The sequence below is a fragment of the Alligator mississippiensis genome, chromosome 1 (genome assembly GCF_030867095.1).
Source record: "Alligator mississippiensis isolate rAllMis1 chromosome 1, rAllMis1, whole genome shotgun sequence".
NCBI lineage: Eukaryota > Metazoa > Chordata > Crocodylia > Alligatoridae > Alligator > Alligator mississippiensis.
In genome coordinates, this window is record NC_081824.1 from 406,440,955 (window position 1) to 406,451,596 (window position 10,642).

The 10,642-nt window shown below is 41.0% G+C and overlaps 1 long non-coding RNA gene across 1 annotated transcript in view; it reads left to right on the plus strand.

The window, feature by feature from the left end:
• The window catches only part of LOC109286385 (uncharacterized), a 30,306-nt gene extending 23,193 nt beyond the window's left edge, over window positions 1-7,113 (plus strand). The window contains exon 3 of the long non-coding RNA XR_009460441.1: window positions 6,347-7,113. This is a non-coding gene — a long non-coding RNA (uncharacterized LOC109286385). The remainder of the gene's footprint in view (window positions 1-6,346) is intronic.
• Window positions 7,114-10,642: the final 3,529 nt, after the last annotated feature.

The window sequence follows — 10,642 nt, forward strand, 5'->3', positions numbered from 1 at the left end:
GAAACTGGGGGCATGTACCACAGTTTCGTAACATGAAATAAGGTGGTACCAGACCACAAGGCCAAAGAGAGGGCCTGAAATTATTGTTTTGGGAAAGGCTTGTGATGAGTTTGGAATTACTGATAAAACAGAATGTGAACAGTGTGACAAACACAGAGAGACCAATCAGCGATAGCTATGGATGAAGAGTCATCAGGAGGGAAGGAGAATACAAAACCAGAGACTTGAGAGTAACAAAGGGATTGGGTCCTCCTTCCCGTCACTCTCCTCTCCATCCTGCTCCTTGAGAGGGTCCCTGAGAGGGGTCCCCATCCCCGTCCCTGCCCCCGTCCCCTGGCAAATTTATTACGATGCATAGTTGAGTAGGGTAAACCAGTCTCACAAATGCATCAACACATGGGAATAATAAAAAATAAGTTAAACCTAGAAGCTAGGTACAGACAGTCAAAAAGTCCAAACTGGAGTTGATCTAAGTTATGTGGTTTTATGTAAGCAGCGTAGTTCAGATCAGTAGCAAACAGAACATACATTCTTTTGGTGGCGGGGTGGGGGCTTTCTTAGATGGGTTTTTGCCATTTTTAAACCAGTCTGTGTTTGCCAAACTTTTGTTTTGTTATGGGTGTAGATTGGTTTCCAATCACTTACACCAGTAAAAGTGTAATGCCTATAGCTGGCCTTAGTGAATACCCATCTTGAATCTTCTTTTCTTTTTTTCTCTAATTAAAAAAGATGCATTTGATGGAATGAAAGCTATATGAATAAAGTTTGAAGGAGTTGGGCCTGTTTAATTTGGATAAACAGAGATTAAAAGACATGGCAACAGTTTTCTAATATTTTAATTCTGACATATGGTGGAGGAAGAAAATGTACTCCTTGCCACAGAGGGCAGGACAAAAAAAAAAAAAAAAAAAAGTAATGGGCTTTAGCTACAAATCAAAGGGCTGCTTATAGAACTGCCTCACTATAAATTTTAAAGAAGGGGCTGGAAAGGAATCTGTCAGAGATGGTTTAGGAACAGTAAAGCTGTAGCTATGCAGGGGATTGGGTGATGTCCCTGAAGATCCTTTCTAGAACACTAGACTGGATTCAAATACTAATATGTCCAATGCATGGAGAGAAGTTTCCTTTTCTGCACCCTCAGAGCTTCATGGGAGTACGGTGTAGAATATTAATATTTTACATAAAAAAAATTTCAATATTTTTTTAAAATCCAGGGCATCTAAAGGAAATAATCCCTCTATCTTTGGGTAGACATAACTTCTGACACTTGATAGCTCTAAGTAAGACTCAGAAACCAGGTTTGTGGTGAGAAAAATGTATTTTGCTCAAAATATTTTACTAATTCCTATGATTTTTTTATCCCAAGTCTCATGATAATTTGTTTTATTTTCATCTCTGATATCATAGAAGTATTGGAAAATCTTTCTTTTTCTTTTTATTTATTCTAACTTTATGTCATTCATTTATTCTAGTATTAGAACATTCCTTCTAGCCCTCTGGTTGCAAAAAAAAAAAAAAAATAGTCTGAAGTCAAGACTAAAATCTCAAAAGGAAAGATCATAAAAACTCTACATTTATTTATTTTTTTAAGAAGCAAGTTTTTTAAGCCAGTCTCTTGATTTTGGGAGCCAGATTATACTGTCTGAATGTGTAGAGATCATGGCTTTGGTGTCTAAACAAACAGCAGCTTAGTTTAATTCTGTTCAACTTTCTGGAAGCACCTTTTTCACTCAACATATACCTAAAGGATCCAGCATAGACAACGCTATGTTTCCTTGTCTTATTTGCATTAAGCTACAATGCTTCCCTGAAGTCCCGAGCAATTTGGCTCCAATGCTTTATATCCCCTCTCATCTAGAGCCAGTTGGGAATTTTTCAGTGAAAATGACTTTAATCAATACTGGTTCTTTCTTTATGAATTTCAAGACAAAGTTTCCAAAATTTCAGCTCTATCTGGATGCCAGCACAAAAAACATCAAAGTTATTCACAACACAGAGTTCTTATTTTCTAGAGGATCCTACACCTAACTGCTTCTAAAATGTTAACCTAGCCACAAACAGTCCATGAGAGCCCAGCACGGGAGCTGTCAACAAGTGACTCTTGTACTCTCTTTATCTTCCTCATGAATATGTGAGCTAGGCATAATGTGACCCTAAAAGTAAAGTAAGCACAGATGTCATGACAATCCAAAAATAATACTGTTCTCTTTTTAACTATATGTATTTTACACTTTTTATTCATTGTAGCAAATGAGGTTTCTATTTATTTTACACCTTCAGTAGTAAATAGTAAAAGTTTCCTTTCCTTACCTCAGAAATGCTGTCCATTTTGTTTCCTTAAGAGGGGAGGAGGTGAAACACTGAAATCCAATTAGTGTCAGTTAATTGCGAGCACTTCTGAAATTGCTTGGAAGTGACTAGAAAAATCCCTTTCAAAAAGTTAGGAGTTTGTGTTGGTATTAGATATTTTTTTTTTTAAAGCAACTTCACATAAATCTTTGGTTATGCATTAATTAAAAACTCAGTACTTAAAATAATTATTCTCATAATTTTTCCGAACCCCTGCCCAAAACCCAAGTTTATGGATAATTTGGATTCATCCCAGTATCATCTGAAACACTTCAGTTCCTATTAAGCATGCCAGAGGGATAAGAAAACGTTAGTACTAAGATTTTTTTATACATTCCTGAGCAACAGTAATAACAGTGCTATTAAGAGACAAATCCTGATGTCCTAACTGAAGAAAAACTCAAGCAAGTAGCGTCTTCAAACAATATTTGATTGTTTGAAGACGCTACTTGCTTGAGTAGCGTCTTCATTATTCTCACAGATTGAGAATAATTGAGAATATTGAGTAGCCTTCATTATTCTCACAGATTCATAGATATTAGAGCTGGAAGGGACCTCAGAAGATCATCGAGTCTAGCCCCCTGCTCCAGTGGCAGGAATTCAGCAGGGATCATAGGGATGATGGGGCTCTTCTTGCGGGGTGGTGTATGTGCTCAGTCCTATACCAGCAAGCTATGAGTTCAAGGCCAGGTGTCACCACCATACCTCCCCCTGGCCTGGTGCTTGCTAGGTTATACGCACATGATCAGAAGTCAGGAAAACAGACCTTATGAAGACAGGCTGAGAGCCATGGGGCTCTTTAGCCTGGAAAAGCACAGGCTCAGGGGTGATCTCATGGCCACCTATAAGTTTATCAGGAGTGACCACCAGTATCTGGGGGAATGTTTGTTCACCAGAGTGCCCCAATGGATGATGAGGTTGAACGGTTACAAACTACTGCAAGACAGTTTCAGGCTGGACATAAAGAAGAATTTCTTTACTGTCTGAGCCCCCAAGGTCTGGAACAGCCTGCCATCAGAGGTGGTTCAAGCACCTACATTGAACACCTTCAAGAGTAAATTGGATGCTTATCTTGCTGGGATCCTATGACCCCGGCTGACTTCCTGCCCTTCGGGCAGGGGGCTGGACATGATGATATTCCGAGGTCCCTTCCAGCCCTAACGTCTATGAAATCTATGAATCTATGATCCCAGCCAGATAAACATCCAATTGTCTCTTGAAGGTGTTCAAAGTAGGTGCTTGAACTACCTCCAGCAGCAGTCTATTCCAAACCTTAGGGGCTCAGACAGTAAAGAAGTTCTTCCTTATATACAGCCTGAAACAGTCGCAGAGGAGTTTGTGACCGTTTGACCTTGTCATCCCTTGGGGCGCTCTGGTGAACAGATGTTCCCACAGATCCTGGTGAGCACCCTTGATAAACCTATAGGTGGCCACCAGATCACCCCTGTGCTTTTCCAGGCTGAAGAGTCCCATGGCTCTCAGCCTCTCATAATAAGGTCTGTTTTCCTGACCTCTGATCATGCGTGTGGCTCTCCTCTGCATCCTCTCAAGCTTCTCCACATCCTTTTTGAATTGTGGAGCCCAAAACTGGACACAGTACTCCAGCTGCAACCTCACCAAGGCCGAGTACAATGGGAGAATGGTGTCCTGAGATTTGCTTGAGAAGCATCTATGGTTGCAAGCCAGCGTTTTGCTTGCTTTACTAGCCGCAGCATCACATTGAAGGCTCATGTTCATAAACATGTTCTCATGGTTGACCCAGGGCTTAGATAGTTTTCTTCTATTTCTTGAGATCAGAAAATAGATTTTTTTTCTCTCAAGGATGCTCAGTATTGATTAATATCAACCATGGTCATTAATTCCATTTGATTTAACGAAAAAAAAAGTTTTATTTGAGAATAATAGAGATAATAGAATAACATAAAGAAGAGAAAGATTAATGCACCAGTAAGAGTACTGGTAATGATGGACCCCATCCAAATTCTACTGAAGTTAACATGGTTCTTTTAAAAATTTCAACCAGCTCTAATTTAGATATAGCTATTTGTTAGGAACTAAGAGGAAAGTTACCAAGTTCCTGTTATAAAACAAAAATGTAGGAGATGAAGAAAAGGAGACCTAATCAATGAGAAACATCAAAATATCCAATGTGGGAGACATGAACACTAAAGGAGTTTTGCAACTTCATGTTTATTTTATTTAAATATATCCATATGTAAATAAAAATATATGTGGCGAGCTTGCCAACAGTAGCTTGGCTCGAAAAGGACTTCAAATGATTGGTAGGGCATTCCCACCAATCAGATGATGGCTGGGTACAGACTTGCCCCACCCCTACCTGGGGTGAGACGAAGTGTCTGGACCTACACCCCTCTCTTCCTGATTGGTTCATCTGCAATCCGGGGGCAGAGCCTCTGGAGGTGATAAAAGAACAGCGTGCCAGGCTCATGGGTGGCTGTGACAAGGGACAGAGAAGAAAGCAGGCAAAGAAGAGCTGCTAAGAGCTGGCCAGTAGAGTGAAACAGTTGCCCTGAAGAGCACGAAGACCTCTTCACTGGATGGGAGCTGTGAGCGGCCGCGTCCCCAGCCCTGCCGCTGAGAAGTGTGGTATCGGTGCATGAGCAGTACATGGAGCGAAACCCTGGGAGCTGCTCGAGGCGGCTTGGGTCTCCAATTCCTGGCACAAGACCAAGCAGTGGTTCATGACAGGTGCACACTAGGTCTAGGAGTGGACCGAGACCCTGGGAGCCACTCGAGGTGGCTTGGATCTCCAACCCCTGGCACAAGGCCAGGCAGTGGTGCATGGCCAGTGCACAGAGTGGTCTGAGTGGGACCAAGGCCCTCGGAACCGTTCAAGGTCACTCAGGCTTTCAACCCCTGGCACAAGGCCAGGCAGTCGGTGCAAAACCATTACACAGAGGGTCCAGGAGAGGACTGAGACCTTGAAATCGCATAAGGTGACTAGGGTCTCCAACCCCAAGCAACAAGGCAAGGCCCTTGGTGCACATGATGGTGCACAGGGCCCCAGATGGGCCAGCAGCCCAGAGAGAGCCCAAGGCAGCTGGGGACTCATCAAGGGAGGAAGCAACTCACCCAGAGAGCTGAGGACCCCCCAGGTCCCTGGAGTTGTGAGTTACCAGGGAAGGGGGTTCCTGCAAGGGAGGAGGGATCTCCCCCCCATCCCACCCCATCTGAAAGACTGGCCTCTGAAGAGAAAGCCTGAAGGGGTGGGTCTCCCTGGGTTTTGGAGGTTTTCTCCATCAGGGGATATTCTGACGGGGGTGAGGATGGCTCAAAGGGCACTGGGGATCTTCTCCCCACTCCTTATCACTGGGGCACAGCCACTGCTCCAGAACAGCCTGGACCTTGGTGTCCCTTAAACAGTTCATTTGCATCTTCATGCACCTTATATTTTGTGAGTCAGCACATCATATTTTGTGTATTTGCATTTTATGTTTGCGAGTTGGTATTTAGATAGAGTTTAATATTGCCTGATCCTTACCCTTTGTTCTAGTTTACTTATCTGTATCCTGGGGTGGGGAGGGGGGGGGGGGGGAGAGGGTAAAGCAGTGTATATATTGCATATAGTTCCAAGTTTTATGTGTGTGTGTATATATACATATGGAAGGAATGAAGGAATAGATAGATTATATATATATTCCTTATATATTCCTTTCATATGGTTATGGTTATTGTATTAATAAATGTGCATGTAGTTTAGTTCACAGAGTGTCCTGGCTTGGCTCTATAGGGGAAGGAGCGACACTGTGTGCAGCCAGCAGTTTCACTCCATAGCGCATCTGCCCTGCTAACCTTTCCCTTTGATTGGAGAGGGGAGTATATAACCAGGTACTACCCAGGTTACATATAGATAGAGGGTACTTTACATTTAATTAAGATTTACCCCCATAAAATATTAATATAATTAAAATTTTTGCAATTCTTTTTCAAAAATATTCCTCGGGTTCATCTATTTTTTTTTTTTTTTTTAACACAGAGTAAGGCAAGTAGAAGATGGAGGGTCAAAACATCCCTGGTGTAACTTCTCTGAAGAGTTCCATTCTTCCAAGTAAGAGAGCAACATCAGGGAAGAGGAGGAACCTGGTGTGGGTCTCAAGAGAGAAAAAGAGATACCCTGACACAGATGGTCCAGTGGGATTGACCATTAGGTCCCTCGTGTTCAGTCAGGAAGCCCAGCCCAGAGGGAAGATTTGAGACACAGAATACAACGCTTACAGATCTCATGAGGTATCAGCAAGGACAAATTCATGTCAATCTAACACAAAACTTTTTATTTGAATTTTTCCTATGGAAAACAAAGCGATTTCAGCAAAATCAATATTTTATTGTATAAATTGGAGCAGACAAGTAAAGTGAGGCTACAGAATTAGAAGATGAAGCCAGTTTGATGGGAACTATTATTCACTGGACTTTGTCTACCTTGGGAAGATATATTATTTTTAAAATTTATTCAAAAGGCAAAATTAACCTTCATTGGCACTAAAAATGGAGAAAGGTGACCAAGACTAGTGACCAGTAAGAAATCTGAGGTATAGTCACTCCTCAAAAGCCTGACATATAAGATGATGCTATTGGATACAGTTGTTGCCAGCTGCTTTAGGTAAGAACAGTTCTGAGACTTATAATGTGTCTGTACACTTGGCTACAATGATACTTCTTGAGGAGAATGGTACTTGTTCAGTGTGAACAGAAATTCTACAAGCTTGCCCTTAGTTTTTTAAATAAAATTTGTAAGATCCTCAATGATTGGCAGCCATGGAAAAATATTATGGATCTATGTGTTTGCTACAACTCTGTTGCAGGTTCTATTTGCTAGTTCCCTGTGAAATATCTTTTCTACCTGAATTTATATACACTTGAAGAGAGCAATGAAGAACATTTAAGAACATGTTAACACCAATTTTATACTGAATTACTTCCTTTTTATTGCTACACCTTTCCAAGCCTTCACAACAGGGATTCTGGCTAGGACCAAGCTCTATAAATCAAATCAGTGTATTGTTTTAAAAAATTTCAACACCTCAGAAATAAGGTGAAATATAGTTTAACGACAGCCCATTGGGTATTATGGATTTGGCTGCAGGCAAGTCAAGAAATTTGCAGAAATCTTTTTTTTGCTCTGAAGCACAGTATTGATGCTACAACAATCATTAGCACTGTTAACTGCAGTCTTCCACATTTCTGCACAGCCATGCTTTTGTCCCATCCTCATATTAATGTAAAGAAAAGAAACAGTTCAGAAGTATGCATTGCTTTTCATTTTCAAAAGCAGGAAGACAGAATCATAACACTTGAAGACAACAGACTCATAATAAATGAAAGTGAAAATGTATTTCAGTTTTACAATAAACTGGGGATAATACACATCTCTTTTGAAATAAAAACTCAATAGATGTAATATAAAAGCCACTGGGTGGTGAGTTTGAAAATTCAAAATGACAGTACAGAGCCAGTAAAGAAATATATAAATGGAACACCAAAGTGCACCCTGTCAAAATTTAATCTACAGTTCTAGATATATAAACCCAGAATGGCAGGTCCTAATTTGGTATATGCTGGTGAAGTTACACCTGTTTTCCCCAGTTAAGGATGTTGCCCTATATTTTTTTTTAAAAACCATAGCCATAGAGCATTTGTTACAAGATTATCTTAAAGAAAAAGAAATTTAAAGAAATAAAGAAAATTATTATACCAATGGGCAGATACCGAAGGAGGAAAAAAAATAATTGAAACTGTTGTTAAAAAAGTTATGAACAATGTCACTATCCCGATAGTGTGTTAGCCTCATGATTCTTTGGAAGTAGAACACTACTCACAGCCCTAGGCAAGTAGTTTAATTTTGTCTGAAGGTAGGAGTCTCTCTGTAACATATAGTACTCTCCTTTGAAAGGAAATAAATTGATATAAGTGGTGGTTTCATCTCAAAAGATTTAAATACTCATTCAAAATTTATCTCTTGAGTCTGTAAAACTAGTTTGGAGATCTTCTGAGAATTCAAAAAATTAATTAAATTTGTCTTGGATTGTAAAACTGCCACATGTACTGCAAATTGTCTGAAGGGCCCCAAACAAAGGCTGAAAAGCAATGAAATACCAAGCTGAAAGAAATGTATGCAGCAAGTTGTCACCATGCATTGATTTCAGTTTTACAGATGGATTTGAGATACTAAATTTGCCAGTAATTTTAGTCTGGGGTACTAATCTGAGTTCAGCCTCAGTTTTACTTAGAATCTACTAATAATCTGGAAAAGAAATTTTAAAAGGTGGTGAAGTCTGCAAAACAAAAGTCTCACAACCCAGAACTGGGATACAGAGCAACATGGCTGCAGACAGCTTCAAAAATAGCCAATTGATTGAAAATCTGACTGCTCATTTCATGAGGTATCAGACATTTAAAAATGTAGCATCTTCTGTAACTTGTGTCTGCTGAGCTCCCAGCCTGTTGCTGTTTTCAGAATGGGAGTGGGGAAAGAGAGCAGAGGAAGTTCAGTCCGGGGGTCTTTCAACCCGGACTAGATGGTGGGGTGGGTGCATTGTAGCCTCCCCCCCAAAGTGTGGAGGTGGGCTCCAATTCACCCATCCTACCTTTCAGAACCAGGTGGGGAGCCCCAAGAACCAGCTTCCTCTGCTGCCTTCCCCCCTCCCAGTCTCAGAACAGAGAACACTGGCAGAGAGCCCTGGCCATTTCTATGGAAACCTGGCTGCAGGATCCCAGCCCGCAGCTAGATTCCCCTCCCCCTGGAACCAACAATGAACTTCTGTTTGGTCTGGAGTAATGTTCTAACTCAGAACGCTTTGCAGAAAATGCTCTGAGTTACAGCTGGGATCTGCACTTCTGTCTGCACCCCATTAATTCCTCACTGGTTCACTCTTTGAAGGAGAACTGATCAAGGAAAGTTCTCTGCAACAAGTGAGCCCACACAGCAGAACCATTGAGCTGCTGCAGTGAGTAAGCATTTGTGTTCATGAAGATGGGAGGATAGTATCCCTTCATCCCTTCTCCTGTTATGTAACTACTAAGAACATTCTAAAATATTTTTCCCTTGTAAAAGAAACTATCATCATGTGTTTCCAGTACTGATGATGAACTATAGCAGTCTGTGAAAAAAGACACAATTAGAGTTAACATTTCCTTCTTTCATTTGTAAATAATCTTTCCCACACAGGTTGGATGGTGTGGAGGGATGCCTAACACCTTTATAATAGATCTGCTACTGAGAGAGCTTAAATGATATAATAATATGTAGTGTGATTATAGGGTTACCATATTTCCAGATCCGAATAAGACACCTGCCCCTCAGCCCTGCTGGTGCCCCTCACTCCCAACCTCTAGCCCCCTGGCACTGCCAGTGCCCTATACACCCAATCCACAGTCACCTGTCTCATCCCCCATTCCCCTCACTCCTGATCCGCAGCCCCCTGCCCTTCCCCCCAATGGTGGCCCTCACTCTCAACCCACAGCCCTTGCCCAACCCCCCAGTCCTGCTGCTTACTCTCTCTCTCTCTCTCTCTCTCTTGCTGGCTTGCCTGAGCCTGTACAGGAAACATGTGACCCCCAACAACCAATCACCTTGTTCACTGCTCCAATCCTGAAGCAGCCAGGCTGGGACAGCAGAAAACCCAGACATTTGCTTTTTTTAAAAACACCTGCCCAGGCACAGCAAGGGGTCCAAAAAAGAGGACATGTCCAGGAAAACCCAGACATACAGTAACCCTAGTAAACTGTAGGTGCAAGAATTTGAGAAAGCAGCCTTTTTTTTTTCTTTTTTTTTCTTTTTTTGTATTCTGCCTTCTTTTTATAAAATTTAGGATGCATTTCTTTAGTGAGAAAACAAATTCTTTCCACTTACATATAATCAGGAAAAATGGCTATATAATACTATAGTTAAAACAATGGGCCTGGTTCTCCAAAGTCTTACACCTACTATAATCATTTCTATTTGTGCAAAGTGGGTTTTAAATATCTATTAACCCTTAAGCATTTTATGCCTCTTTAGCACTAATTTCATTGATGTAACTGACTGATCCAGGGAGAAAAAAATAGAAAACAGGCTTTGTAAATAGTCCTGGAGGCTTGAACTTCAACCCGTCTTTGAAGAAATTGAATGTAATTCAGAGTGAGTTCCAATATTACCCAATCCTTTTGGAGAAGGCTACTTCCCTTAATTTAGGAAACAAAGAATTTTAAGGTTCCACCCTTAGTCAATGAAATGACTTTTTAAGTATAAATGATTTTTTCACTCCTGTGAATGATGGTGAAAGGATTAAAAAGT